Source organism: Delphinapterus leucas, chromosome 9 (genome assembly GCF_059928025.1).
Source record: "Delphinapterus leucas isolate spDelLeu-1000000601 "Yukka" chromosome 9, BTC_Dleu_Yukka2, whole genome shotgun sequence".
In the NCBI taxonomy this organism is placed as follows: domain Eukaryota; kingdom Metazoa; phylum Chordata; class Mammalia; order Artiodactyla; family Monodontidae; genus Delphinapterus; species Delphinapterus leucas.
The window spans coordinates 65,561,931-65,577,961 of NC_143137.1; the positions used below are offsets into that span (position 1 = coordinate 65,561,931).

Here is a 16,031-nt window from a genome sequence, read left to right on the forward strand (position 1 = left end):
GGAAAGTTACAAAATAAAAAGTTCATACAAGGAAGGATAAGGGATGAAAAACTACCCTGGTACGTCTTTTTGTCACCTCAAATTTAATCTAGTTTCTGATCCTCAGGGCTACTCCTTAGGGCTGTGGCAGTGATTGGCATCTGTACCTTTACCAAACCATTTTATCAGATTAAGCAGTGCCAACTAATGCTAAAAGATCTACATAATTCTACATAGATAAATCTGTCAGCCACTTGGGTTCACCAAGACAGAGGGGTCATGCTGGAATTTTCTTCCCTTTTCTGAGTACCAGAATTTATTCTAATATAACCAGTTTGAATTTTTTTCCCCTGTCTAAAGGCTTTCCTAGACATTAGTTTTAATCCGATTTTCCCTGAATCTAAATGTGAGAATGGTCCAGTGTAATTGCTACCTAAAGTTATTCAACATGAGAATAATATTTAGAAAGAGTGTTAGCTCATGTTCATTTTAATATACTAAAGTACCCCGAATACCAAAGTATGGATATATTTGAGAATAATTTGAAAGCTGAAACCCTAGTTGGCAGCTATGCAGAAGAGTCAGTTAAGCAGAAAACTACAATTCCTAAGCATTCCACAAATTGAAATTTTTATGATAATAATACTTAGCATAGTTCAATTTTATTTAGAAATTGAGCACTATCTTTTCATACCTTTAACTAATCGTGTTATGCTCTCAACTAAAACAGTCTAGATTACCTTGGATACGACCAGAAGTCCAGGCTACCCAGGTGATTGATATCGTACCCCACTAATATGGCCCAATCTCCCACTCTTCCCTAACTCCTCTAATCTTTCTACTGTGTCATCTGTGCCTTTCTACAAAAGGAACATCTCCCTGTGCTTATTTACTTTTTTCACTTCCCTTACAAGGCATTAGACTCCCATCATTTTCTTCATATCCACTGGCTGCTCCTTCATGATCTTTTTTACTGCCCCTTCTTGCTTTCCCCAACTTCTCAATAGTGGACTGTTTTTCTCTTCCCTAGTTATACTTCCTAGGGGAGCTCATCCAATCTCATGGCTCTAAATGCCATTTAATACTGATGAATCTTTTGCTCTAATCTCTTCATCTGACCTTTCTTTTGAATCCCAGACTCCTAAGTATATTTGTTTACTCCTTATTTCTGTTTTGGCATCCACTTGACTTCTCAAATTAATATATGTAAAATAGGACTCTTGACCTTCACCTTCTCACTTAAAATATACTCCTCCCCATCTCTTCCTCACGTCAGTATATGGTCTTTATTTTCATCCATGTACTTAGGCTAAAAGGCTAGGAATCACTTTTAACTTTTCTTTCTTTCCGATCCAACCCACCAGCTAGTGTTTTGGCTCTACCTCTAAACTGTGTTCTGATTTGAACCACTTGTCACACCTTCCATCATTATCAACTTACCCCAGGCACTGCTATTTCTTACACGGATTGCTGTACAACCTACCTGACCTACTTCCATATTTGCCCACCTACCATGTGTTCTTCATATGCAATTTTTAACCTACTTGCAATGTAAATTCAGTCATTTTAGTCTCCTTATCGATGCTTTCCAAAGACTTCCCATGATATTCAGGATTAAAGCCAAAGTATTTTCAATGACCTACATGGACAAGACCTTGCCTAATATCCTACCCTGAGCCACTTGGCTTTAGCTCACATTGGATTTCCTGCTGCCTTAAGCAGGTCAAGGTTTGCCTGTATCTGGATCTTTACAGTGCTTTTCCTACTGTCTGGCACACTCTTTTCCTAAGCCTCCTCATGTCTATCTCCTTCACATCTTCAGATTGCTTCTCAAAGGTCACCTTATTGAGAGGTCTTTCCTCTGTAAATTTCTGTTCCCTTCCTACCCTGCTGAAATTATATGATTCTTTAAAAATGTGATATATCACTACCTAAAATTTTATGATTTATTTATTAAATAAGAGTGACACCGAATTTATCTTTTTCACGTCGTATATAGATAGCACCTGGTACATAATTGACACTCAGTGAGTGTCAATTACTCAATGAGTGTCAATGAGTGCTTGTTTAATGAAGAAATGAATCTATTAACACCGTGTGGTTTTGCAACTTTTACTGCATGACATTGGTAGCAATTTCTTCTCATAATGTTATTGACAGTTGAAATTCCATATTCAACTTGCATAGTTCTTTATTCTTTCTTCAGAAATGTAGTGAGAATTTATTTGTGAGCTTTGTTGTTGAAAGGAGAGGCCCAGGCCACATCCTAGCACTCTTGCTTTGGTCAGTTTTTTTTTTTTTACTTTTCTAAAAATCTTTTATCTCATTTTTCATTTTAGAAGCAGGGGTAATGCTTCCTACCTTGCTGTGATAAAATATAGGTAGACAACATATTTAAAGGTGTCTGTTATAGAAGTCAGCACACGTTGAGGTCTTATCACGTGGCAGCCATTCCTGTCATTGCCCCATGCCATGCACAGCCTTCATACACGTTACATTGTGCATTTTTTTTAAACAAGGAATAAATCTGGGCATGTGACGGGTATATGATAAAGTAAAAATACACTGGGTCAGGGGTCTGAAGACCTGGCCTCTAGGACAAGCTGTGTCACTTACTAGCTTTACTAAGAGGTTAAAAGTATGTTAATCTCTCTGATCCTTAGCATCTTCATATATAAAATGAGGGGTGTGGGGTGGGCATCAGGAGTGGAGAAGAACTGTATTATTTAAAATTTCCTAGGTCCCATTGCACTCTGTAAGTCCTATGATTCTGTGTGTATGAAAAGCTCTTCTCCAGTCTCAAAAGAAATTGTCCAGAGTTTCTTTGGCAAAGTTCATGTTTCAAAGTGAACATTTCTCAATATTCAGTTTGTATTTCTTCATCATTTGTTGGTTGGTTGTGATAAGAATGTGAGATGGGAGCCACTGGTAAAAGAAACTGATGTTTTGAGAGTATTACCTGCACGTATTTCAGGCTTCATTTCTATTTTATCCAAGATGTTAACTATAAACAAGTATTGGAAGTAAAGACAATTTTCCAGCCTCCTAAGGCTTGATTTTGGAAAGAAGGCCAAATGTGATCTCTGTACGTAAAGTCGATCATTTTGGTCACTGGTTATGTGTTAACAGGTAGCTCAAATTAACTTAAGTCTTTTTCTTATGGTATTAACTAAATCTGTCAGGGTATTTTCCACAATTTAATTGAACTGTGACATCCTCCTAAAATCAGTTGTGGGACACAGAATAAAGGCCCCCCAAAGTTGTTCATTTCCTAATTCTTAGAATCTGTGAAAGGGCAAAAGTAACTTTGCAGATGTGGATATGATTAAGTTAAGGATCTTGAGATAGATATATTATCCTGGATTATCTGGGTGGGCCTGATGTAATCATAGGATCCTTAGAAGAGGGAGGCAGGAGGTCAAGAGGAGAGAAGATGCTTTGAAGGTAGAAGAGAAGGGGTCACAAGCCAAGGAATGTAGGTGGCCTCTAGAAGCCAGAAAAGGCAAGGAGACACGTTATCTCCTAGAGCCTCCAGAAGGAACACAACCCTGTGGACCTACTTTATACTTCTGACTTCTAAGACTGTAAAATAACAGATGATTGTTGTTTTAAGCCATTAAGTTTGTGGTAATTCATTATAGCGGCAATAGAAAACCAATACATTTGTATTGTAAAAACAATGGTATAATGGAATTTTTATTAGAAAATCTTTCTATTAAGTTCATAACTGGTAGGTCAAGTTAACAACTTTAATTTAAAAAATTCAAAAATGTAATCACCTGAAAGTGCTAGCATACGTGACAAGTTACCTGTAGCTGTATTTAATCACAGGGAAACCAGCTAGAGTAACTTCTTATTGTGAATTAGTCACTTTTTCTTTTAAAATTAATTATATCTTTATTGTGGTAGGAACATATAGTATGAAATCTACCCTCCCAACACATTTTTAAGTGCTCAATATACAATGTTGTACAGCAGATCTCTAGAAATTATTCATCGTGCATAACGGAAACTTTACGCCCTTTGAACTGCTAGCAATTCCCCATTTCCCCCTCCCCGCAGCCCCTGGCAATCACTGTTCTACTTTCTGCTTCTGTGAGTTAGATTATTCTACTTATACTCCTAATGTAAGTGGAATCATACTACAATTGTCCATCTGAGACTGGCTTTTTTCACTTAGCATAATGTCTTCAAAGTTCATCCATACTGTTGCATATGGAAGGATTTCCATCTTTTTTATGGTTGAATAATACATCTGTCTTTTTGAGGGGTGAGTATTTTGGGATAGAGATTCCAGATATTGTATATGAGATTGCTGAGAGAGCCGATCTTCCCGTAGGATTCCCCTCTGTGGTGATTTGAATACATGTCCACAAACTCAAAGGGTTGAACCTAAGAGTCCTCCTCCCCCGAGTCTGTGTTGGACTAACTGACTCCCTTCTAATAAGGAGAATATTGCACAAATGATGCTATGTGACTTTTAGGACTAGGAGATAAAGGCATTGCCCTCTCCCGTATGCTCACTCTAGGGGAAATTATTTTCCATGGCATGAGAATGATCAAACAGCCCCATGGAGAAGTCCATGTGGGGAGGAGCTGAGGCCTCCTGCCGACAGCCATGCAGAAGAGCCACTTTGGAAATGCATCCTTCAGCCCCAGCGGAGCCTCGAAATGACTGAAATCCATGGTCGAGGTTGTGATTGCAACCTCCTAAGAGACCCTGAGCCAGGACCATTCAGGTATGACACTTCCATCAGGACCCTCAGAAAATGTGTGAGGTAATAAATGCTTATTGCTTTGAGTTGTTAAGACTTGGGGTAATTGTTATGCACTAATAGAAAACAAATACACTCTTTCATGGTATTTTTCCTGAGCTATATATGTAAACAAAGAAAACTGTCCTAATATTGTTGAGAAACTTTACTTTTTTTTTTAAATAATAGGAAGAATGGAAATGGTCCAGCCTGGATTATGCTTACTATTTAGAGAAGTAGAAAAGTGAGAAATCACATGCTTTGAAAATTCTTTTAAGAGACAAACCAAAGTATTCACAGGAAAGTGACTAATGAGGGTTAAAGGGTAAAGGGAGAAAAAAGCATTTGTTTTGCCTCTTTTATTCCCAGTCTGTCCTACTAATTAACATCGTTTACTTTCACAGTTCACAATCAGGTCATATAATTAGAGAAGGATTAAACTCTTCTCTCTTGAAGAGGATGGTTAATTTAAACTGTTTGGAAACTACTTAAAGAAAACCACTGAAAGACTCTGAGGGATGGACTCTAACTAAAATGTAAAAAGAGCATAAATGTGGCCGAAAGCTAGAAGGATAACTCTGTACCAGACCGGGTGCCAAATTGTCTCGAACTTAACTCACAGAAGAAAATATTTGTTATTTATGAGTTTGCCTGGGTCTATAACGCTGCTCTTCATAGCTGCCAGTGTGTGAAAGTTTCATTATTCATTGACAGGACATCGTAATTTATTTCAGGTAGTGTGATTAGAGTTTACATGACTGAATTATTTAAGTTGTTTTCTTGCTTAGATTGTCTCATTCTTTTTATATTTGTTTTTGAGTATCCACAGGTTTACCACCTAGGAGGGTCCTAGACATTTCTCTCTTGACATGTAGAGTGACTTAAAATTTATGCTTTGAAAGAGGTAGCAGCGATAGCCTATCACTCCATGAAACTCACTTAATTGTCATCAGAGTAACTGAATGACACTGAGAAAACACAGTATGTATCCTCAGTGTAGGTATATAGCTGCAGAAATAGATAATCTTCAATCTTCTTTTTTTCTTACCATAATTTACTTTATTTTTTTTAATTTTGTTTAATTTTGGCTGCATTGGGTCTTTGTTGCTGCGTAGGCTTTCTCTAGTTGCGGTGAGCAGGGACTATTCATTGCGGTGCGTGGGCTTCTCATTGCGGTGGCTTCTCTTGTTGTGGAGCACAGGCTCTAGGCACGCAGGTTTCAGTAGTTGTGGCTCGTGGGCTCTAGAGTGCAAGCTCAGTAGTTGTGGTGCATGGGCCTAGTTGCTCTGCCGCATGTGGGATCTTCCCAGACCAGGGCTCAAACCCGTGTCCCCTTCATTGGCAGGGGGATTCTTAACCACTGTGCCACCAGGGAAGTCCCTTCAATCTTCTTGGTTGCTTTGTTGAATCCAAGTCCTCAAGTAAATAGAAAGGTCTTATGATAAAAGAAATGTCTCTATGAGAAAAGCTTGACATTGTGCGCGTGATCTAGAGGTCAGACCTTCAGCAGAATGGATATTACTCATTGTCCTTCATCTGGAACAATGTGATTCCTCTGGCTATGACAGGGAAAGTGACAGGTATGAATACGGCTTCTTTATCCTTTTCAGTGAGTGTAGACAGTGAGTGAGAAGATGTCACCTCCTACAGGCTGTCTAGCCCCTGCAAGTTAGTTTACCGCTCCATTTGCAAGTGGATCTTTGAAGGGTCTTCCTTCAACCCCCAGTGTATCTCTGGGCCTCTTCAATCATTTTATGATAGATAACAGCTTTATTTACAGTGTGAAAGAAAAAGCAGATGGGGGCCACTGTTTTGTTGTCACCACTTCAGGCAGCCACTGTTGCTTCACTTCCAAAGTGGAGTGTCAGGTCTGGGAGGAGACTGAAAAGCTAGGAGAACATTCCCAGCATAGAAAATGCATGAGAAACAAAGAAATCTGGCTGACCATTGAGACACTGGAAATGCCAGGTCACACGGAATCCCTGCATCACTTTATTGAGCAAGCTTAGGTGGCAGCTGTTTCCTCTAATTCATTCATATTGTGGCTGCGAGCTTATTACTCCATTCCCCTTATTCAAACCGACCTGATATTCCATCTCCTCTTTGAGCAGATTCCCAGAATGGAAGAAAATAAACCTTATTTTAGTGAAAGCACAACAGATACACTGCTACTTCTCAGTCTTTCTATTTATCTCACTTAAAGAAAAAAGAAAAGTAAATGACCATTATTTTCCCTTGGAAATAAAATGAAATGTGAGAATGCCTACCTTTGCTGGAATTTATACAATAATTATACTGGACCAAAATATTAAGAGTTAAATGCCTGTTTTTATCAAGTTTACATGCACTTTGCTAATGTCCTTAGTTGGAGATCTTAAAAATTCTTTGACTTTCTCCATTTTTTGTTAAAAAAACTTCCACCTTACACTCAACCCACCTACTACCATTCGTTCCTATCTAGAGGACACACATCAAAATATATTTGAGGAAGAAAACAAACAGATGTCTCAGAGTTGGAGCAAGATGTTAGAAATATCCTGTGACAGCAGGATAACTGAGCAAATATAAATATTTTAATTTAAAAATAAATTAGAAAAACCCAAACTAATATCTTTTTTTTTAACTGATCTGACCAAATTAGTCAGTCAAAATAGTTGAGTCAGTCTCTGTTGCCAATATTTATATCCTAGAAAACAAAATAACCTTCTATGAGAATATTTCATCTGCTGTAAGAATTTTATTTGGTTGTCCCAGAAAACACAGCCCAGGTATTAAACAGCTTTCTAAACATTTTTCCTTGGATAATACTTAATATAAGTAACTTGCATGGTTCACTATTAACACCCTCTATGCCTCCTTGCTCCCCACCCCTCCTTATAGATGACATTATTGGTTTGCTCACTGTTTCTCAGCTGCATTGATGTAGGCATATTTGTGAGACAAAGGATGGCAAGAATAACCAAAGAGCCACTAAGATGGGATGAATGGGAGTAGTGCTGGCAGAAGAAATGAAGCACTATTCATAGCCCCTTGAGCATATTTCCTTTGGGATAGGACAGCTGTGCAAGGGAAGGAAAAAATGGTAACGGGCTAACCATTGTTAATAAATGGATATGCTCACTTTGATCAAAGGCATCAGTAGCCATTAGGGTAAACAGAGTAGGGTTACAATGTTAGCCTTTGAATTTGCAGTTCCCTTGAAAAATTAACTATTATATTTTATTCAAAGACGTTTTGCTTCTTATAGGTTTGGCCTTCTCAGCTGACTTGGCCCTCAAAACTTGTTACCCCATCACCTAGATATCACAGGTTGGGTTCTCTGGGTAGCAGATGCTAGAGTGGAGTTTAGTGTGTAGTAGAATGTTTATTAAGGAGTGCCTTGGAATCCACACCTGTAGAAGAGAGAAGAAGGAAGAAGGCCCGGGTAAAGGGAGAGATTGAAGTGCTCTGCAGATCTGAACAACAGTCTCAACTGATCCCAAGAGGAGATATGAAATTAAAATATCCTTCAGTGTTGTCTTGGTTTGGAACAAAATAGTCTGGCCTTCTTTCCCCTGTGTCAACTGTTGGATGCGGGAGCTCCTGAGAAGGGTAAGATCTAATTTGAGGTGGGAGGTGGCTCTTTGCAGCAGAAACAATCCCTGAAGGTGTCTGATGACATCACTTGCAGCAGCTGGGCAAGAAGCCCTTCCTTGAAGTGACATTCGGGTGGCTGATCTTTGTTATACCAGTTCAGTGACTTTCGAAGATTGTTTTGCTATGGTCAGCATTAAGAAATACCTCCTACATTACTACCCAGACGTATGCACATGCGTATGCACACATACACACGAAGAAAACAAAAGTTTTATAAAGTAATATTTGTCCCTGTTGTATGCGGTGCTCTCTGATAGTCTCTATTTGTTTTCTTTCAATCCATCTCTATTTTCTTTCACTTTTCAAAATGCTGTTTATAACACACTAATTTGATTTCAAGACCCGCTATTAGATTACAACATGCAATTTGAAAAATACGGAATTAGATTGGTAGTGGAAATTAACCTATTACTGTTGAACAAGTTCTCCAGGATAGGTAGAATGGGCTTGTGTTCACGATGTGATTGGATTACTTTCATTTCCAGGAAACCAGAAAAGTGTCACAGGAGAGCTTTGCTGATCAATGGGCCCCAAAGAGAGAGTGTGGTTCATCACAAATCTCTAAATCTTTGAATGCTTTGTTCCAGGTAGAATGTCACTTGTGATTACTGTTCTAACAGTATGAGCTGCAAGCAAGATTTTCAAAGAAGGATGTTAAATAGCAGGGGAGGAAATAGTAACTGTGAGAACCATGATTTCCGTTTACTTGTAGAATTTTAGGATGAGGTCAGGTATAAACACCTTAGTTTTTCCTGATAGTGGATGCCTGTGATCTGTTTTGTGTTGCAACTTTCACACAAGAGAAATTACTGGAAGAAACGTTTAGTGTCATGCTATAGAATATTGAGTTTTGAAATATATAGGGTAAATGCTTAAATGGGATAGTATGGCTGTAAATTAAAGTTAAGAAAAAGACTCCATTCGTAGACAAAGATATGAAAAAGATCATGAACATAGTGAGATAGAATTCAGGAAGATGACAAATCAACAAATGTATTTTTTCTTTGGGCCAACAAAAACAACAAACCAAAAATATACCCTTTGTTCTTGATACTCAAGCAATGAGTTTAGGGTCCTTCCTTGTACAAGATTTATACTAGAATGAAGTAGAAATTTCATTACATGCATTTTAAATTTAAGGTATTTAAACTGAAGAAATATGGTTCTACTTGGAGAAGTATAAAAGCAATGATGTAGTAAGAAAGAAAAATGAAAGATATCTACTATTTTTCATGTTTTATGCTAGGAAATCTACAATTTGTTATTATATTTTATCATTGGTGGACTTGATGATTACTAAAGAGAAGAGGCTAAGATACAAGGGACTTAGGTTAACAGAGTCAGAATTGGAATTTAGATCTGGCTCCATCCTTTTTACTACTTCAAAATCACATATATGTTTAATTTTCTAACTTTTAAAAAGCTGAAGAATAGGGAATTCTCTGGCAGTCCAGTGGCCGGGGCTCCGCACTTCCACTGCAGGAGGCACAGGTTCGATCCCTGGTCAGGGAACTAAGATCCCACATGCCACGCAGCCAAAATAAATAAATAAATACAAATAAAAAGCTGCAGAATAAACCTATATTAAAACCAGATATGTATTTATTTATATGTCCAATACAAGTTGAAAACTGGTTCATCAATTCTCTATCACATTTCCATATTTTGCATTATTGCTGCTTGTGAGATAAGTATATTATGTACTTAAAAATATCATTAATTACTGTTGCAAGTCTTTGGAAATTTCTCACGTGGTGTCTGTATTATATTTCAGTTGTCTATTAAGAAATCCAGAAGCCAGGTTTAAGTAAGCCAAAGTAATAAGTATGCATATACACTGAAGAAGAGTTGAGAAGAAAGTCAAACAAAGATCTGGAAACCAGTGGAAAGAACATGTTTTATAGATATATTCCACATCAGTTGCATCAATTATATGTAATAGTGAAGGGAGATTTTATATACATACATACATATATATATATATATATAAAACGTGTGACTATTTTCAAGCATTATCACATCTAAAAAGTGTAGTATTGTTTTTTAAAGAATATCAGACTGCCTTTGATTTGGCAGGATATATGCCCTTATGAACTTCAAATGTTCACTTCAAATGCTACTGGTGTACTAACAATAGTTCTGCAAAAGGGGAAAAGGTTTATAAAGGACAGACTTAAAAATGTCATTACTAGCCCAGTTACCTCAAAATAGTGCAAGAAATTAAGTGATTGACCTCATTAAATAGCTCACCTCACATCATTTTATTCTCAGGAAATTAGCTCTGAAGAGTGTTAGAGGACAAATTTATCTTCAGCATCAGAGATGAAAAGTGAACCAGAAAATGTGTTCAGAAGCTGATGAAGACACTAGAAAGGGTAAAATATAATCACATTATCTATACTTATCTATACAAATGAAATTTCAGGGTTTAAATTTGTTGTGCAATGGCTTCCATATTTCTGTGACCTTGGTTGTGCAATGGCTTTTATATGTTTTTGAACTTGGCTGTCATAACACTTCTGGGTCTCCTCTTTCTTTACCTGTGAAATGGTACAGCAATCTAAGATTTATGTTCTGTGGTACACTGTTGTTTTTTTCAGATATATTGCTTACTCATCATAGGAGTGACTATAAAAACTATATGAAGATATTCAGAGTCTTATACTTGAGAAACAGGAGATAGTCGTTTTCTTATTTGGATTCTGTTGGGGTTCATGTATGTGACCTTGAATAAGTCACTTAAACTTTTGTGACCCAATATCTAAATGATAAAATGGAGATTCTAATTCGTACTCCTCATTTCTCAGTGAAATCTACTGAGGACGGACAATCAGGAAGAATTTGAGGGGCATAACACATTGCAAATATAAGTTTGTTTTTTTTTTTTTTGTGGTACGCGGGCCTCTCACTGTTGTGGTCTCTCCCGTTGCGGAGCACAGGCTCCGGACGCACAGGCTCAGCGACCACGGCTCACGGGCCCAGCCGCTCCGCGGCATGCGGGATCCTCCCGGACCGGGGCATGAACCCGTGTCCCCCGCATCGGCAGGCGGACTCTCAACCACTGCACCACAAGGGAAGCCCCATAAGATATTATTTTAATGTCACAACTGAAAAAGAGAATCAGTTGTTCTATTAGTGAGTCAATGAATTAACCATTTTCATATATGAACACAATTTCAACTCTTAATTTACCTAAGACATTTGTTAAATAATGATATGGGGAGGAGTATTTATTTTAATGTCTTTTGAGATGAGTGTTTAATGATACTAGACAGAATGGAAATCAAAACTTTTTACATCTTCTGGAGGAAAGATGTAGATATTTTGGAATGTGTGCATTCCAAAATAATTATATAAAGGCTGGGACTTCCCTGGTGGTCCAGTGGTAAAGAATCTGCCTTGCAATGCAGGGGACGTGGGTTCAATCCCTGGTCAGGGAACTAAGATCCCACAGGCCGCGGGGGAACAAAGATCCCACATGCCATGGGGCAAATAAGGCCGCGTGCCACAGCTACTGAGCTCGCATGTCTCAGTGAGAGCCCGCATGCTGCAAACTACAGAGTCCACGTGCCCTGGAGGCTGCGCGCCACAACTAGAGAGAAACCTGCGCGCCACAATGAAAGATACCGCATGCCTCAAGGAAGATCCCGCATACCGCAACTAAGACCTGACGCAGCCAAAAATAAATAAATAATAAATAAATCTTTAAAAAAAAGGCTAATTTAAATTTTGATACCAACTTAAAATGGTATTTATGAGTATTGTCTTCTGTTCTCTGAGTATGTATTGATATACAAAAGTGTGTATTTTGATATTGATATTTTAAAGTGTCTACCATGCTCTTTATGAATGTTTCATTCAGATTATGCACATTTGGTCTTCACAAACTTGTTCAGAAAAGATGAAAGATAAGTCAGATTTTAACATTTCTTCATATTTTCTATTGTAGTTGAAGTGTTGAGGGTAAATGGGCTGCCAGTGAGAGAATGTAGGGAAAGAAAACACAGGGCCTGGAACTGTGCCTGAGCATAGACTATGTTTAAGACACTGTAGCCAAAAATAAAACCCATGAAAGGAGTGGCAAAGGAGTATTCAGAAACGAAAGAGGAAAAACAAACCAGGGTTGCCCAGTTCTAAAGGAGGAGAGAATTTTCACACTTAGGGCTTGGTTGATGGAGGACAGAGGAAATTGGAAATGGCTGGGATGCAAGAGCCAGACATATGAAGTCACAGTGGAAATCCTGGAAGGTCTGAAAGAAATAAATGTAGAATAACATGGGGGCCTAGTTATAGGTGCTTGACTGTAGGTATCAGGGAGCTAGATGTGAGCACTGCTCCTCAGAGACCTGGTTCCAATTCCCTGGGTGCTTTGGGCATAAGTTGGACTCAGTCCAGAAGGAACTGAACAGGAGGCCAAAGGAGACAATCTGATATGTTTGGGACAGTGTGGAAACTCAATCACTGGATACAGGGCTGATGCTGAGGCTAGGTGAAAGGACTGTGACTGAATACCACTTAATGGAAAGGGAATGTCATCAAAACCCGGCCAATGACAAAGTGGATTTGATGATCACTCCAGAGCTCTATGGAGGTTCTTTACATTTCACATGTTTAGAGGCCTGATTGATCCCCGAAGTGTGGATTAGAGTTAAATGAACAAGTGGAAATTAAGTGCTTAACAGATAGTAGATGCTCAATAAATATTTGCTGAAGAAATGAATGAATCGTAAGATCTTAGATCTGGAGAATGGAAGTCTTCCATTCTCAGCCAAATAACTCCAAAGGTATCAATTTACAATAATGTTTCCTAAATGTGTTCCATGAAAATCTGATTTCTCAGGATATGTCTTAAGATCAAAGAGTGTTTTGACTGAGTAAGTTAGGGAACTACAGAGTTAAATTAATTGCACTTCTATATTGCAAGACTTCTCAGAGATTTTATCTTCATATATCTTATGAATCTCTGAAGGATCAGTAGTATGTAGACATTTCCAAGTTTCTTGACCACAGAACCCTCTCCTCAACAACTGCCTTTCTTTCCCTAGTATCCCCTGGACTAATGTTATGAAAAACATATATTAGGAAGTGTTGGAATACACATGTAAAAATCAATAGACGGACAAAGAGATCAGTGGATTTTGGTGATATTGAGGAAAAAAGTTATCATTTTTAGTAGTTTCAAAGATTTCGAAAGCAAACATTGAAAGAACTAGATAATTCTCATTGTACTCCTAATGTTCATCTCCAGGGATTTCCAAGAGTCAGAATCTTTTTTAACTTCTGGTCCACAGGTGGATGGAGGGCTAGAAAAATTTGGAGAATATGGGACATTTTTGGAAAATATATATGGGATGAGGAGAGTTATGAGTCAGAGGCAGTCATTGCATTGTCCATACATTATTAAAGCTTTATGTAATTTTTTTCTACATGAATTCCTATGGGGATAAAAGAGTTGTCATTTGTGTGTGGGGAGTGGTGGTTGGGGGCTGGGGAGAGGTACGGGAGGAGAGACCATGTTCCTCTCTTACTAGATGGTATTATCCATTGCTATGTCTGTCTCCTCCAGCTTAAGGTAAGGGCAGTGTGTGCGCCTTGATTCACCTTTTTTTTTTTTTTTTTGCGGTACGTGGGCCTCTCACTGTTGTGGCCTCTCCCGTTGCGGAGCACAGGCTCTGGACGCGCAGGCTCAGCGGCCATGGCTCACGGGCCTAGCCGCTCCGCGGCATGTGGGATCCTCTCGGACCGGGGCACGAACCCGTGTCCTCTGCATCGGCAGGCAGACTCTCAACCACTGCGCCACTAGGGAAGCCCTTGATTCGCTTTTGTATTGGTAACATCTCTGATTGCATGTGGAATATAGTAGTAAATATTTGAACCGAATTGAACTAAGAGGATCTTAAGAAATGAGTCATGGTGTGTGTTCTTTACAGTGCCTGTGTTTTACCAAAATGGCCCCCTCCTCCTCCTTGGATGGGTAATCTAGGGTAAAGGGAGCACTGCTTTCTTGAGGATGATATTTTGTTGACATTGTCACATGGTGTTTTCAAGGTGTTTTGCACCATCTTTCACCAGAGTGGATACCGAAACATATTCTAAAAACAAAAGCCCATAGGCTGTTCTTTATTGTTTAGAGTGGTATATTAGGGGAGGCCACCTCTAAGATTACAGATCTTACAGTTCCAGGAAAGGAGGAGAAAAGTGACAGAACAACTAAACAAGAAATTATGAAGGCCTTTATTTCCAGGGAATTAGGAGTTTTAGGGATAATATCAGATGGGTTGATATTCCATCCCTTCCTCTAGCTTTTCATGCAGAAGGAAGTTTGACTCATTCCAAATCAGATCTCAGAATAATGTCATCACATCATAAGCTTCTTACAGCAATGAGACTCTTGGGAAAAAAAAAATCAAAATTAGTTGATAATGTGAATCTTTTATGAGAACTTTGAATCTGGTTAAAGCAATAATATATATGTATAGTTGATTTACAGTATTGTGTTGGTTTCAGGTGTACAGCAGAGTGATTCAGTTATAAGTATATACATATATGTATATTTCAGGTTACTTTCCATTATATTGTAGTTTATTACAATATATTGAATATAGTTCCCTTTGCTATACAATATATCCTTGTTGTTTATCTATTTTATATATAGTAGTGTGTATTCCTAATTTATCCCTCCTCTGCCTCTATCCCCTTTGGTAACCATAAGTTTATTTTCTATGTCTATGAGTCTGTTTTGTAAGTAAATTCATTAGTAATAGTTTTTAGATTCCACATGTAAGTGATATCATATAATATTTGTCTTTTTCTTTCTGGCTTATTTCATTTAGTATGATAATCTTTAGGTCCATCCATGTTGCTGCAAATGGCAATATTTTATTCTTCTCTATGGCTGAGTAATATTTCATTGTGTGTGTGTGTGTGTGTGTGTGTGTATATATGTTTATATACTATATCTTTTTTATCCATTCATCTGTTGATGGACACTTAGGTTGCTTCCATGTCTTGGCTTTTGTATTTTGTTTGTTTGTTTGTTTGTTTTTTGGCCACACCACACAGCATGTGGGATCTTAGTTCCCCAACCAGGTATTGAACCCACACCCCCTGCTCTGGAAGCACAGAGTCTTAACTGCTGGACTGCCAGGGAAGTCCTTGGCTATTGTAAAGAGTCCTGCTATGAACATTGGGGTGCTTGTATCTTTTTGTATTAGACTTTTCTTCTTTTCTGGTTATATGCCCAGAAGTGGGATTGCTGGATAATATGGTAGCTCTATTTTTAGTTTTTTAAGAAAACGCCATACTGTTCTCCATAGTGGCTGCACCAACTTACATTCCCACCAACAATGTAGGAGGGTTCCCTTTTCCCCACACCCTCTCCAGCATTTATTATTTGTAGACTTTTTGATGTTGGCCATTCTGACCAGTGTGAGGTGATACCTCATTGTAGTTTTGATGTGCATTTCTCTAATAATTAGCGATGTTGAGCACCTTTTCATGTGCTTTTTGACCACCTGTATGGCTTCTTTGGAGGAATGTCTATTTAGGTCTTCTGTCCATTTTTTGATGGGATGGTTTATGTTTTGTTTTGTTTTGATATTGAGTTGCATGAACTGTTTGTATATTTTGGAAATTAAGCCCTTGTTGGTGTTATCACTTGCA

At 38.2% G+C, this 16,031-nt stretch overlaps 1 protein-coding gene across 1 annotated transcript in view; it reads left to right on the forward strand.

Moving 5' to 3' along the window:
- The window catches only part of ARL4A (ARF like GTPase 4A), a 55,489-nt gene extending 41,487 nt beyond the window's left edge, over positions 1-14,002 (forward strand). The window contains exon 2 of the mRNA XM_022587243.3: positions 1-14,002. This exon is cut by the window's left edge and continues 40,219 nt beyond it. The gene's annotated coding sequence lies outside the window, so the exon portion shown is untranslated.
- Positions 14,003-16,031: the final 2,029 nt, after the last annotated feature.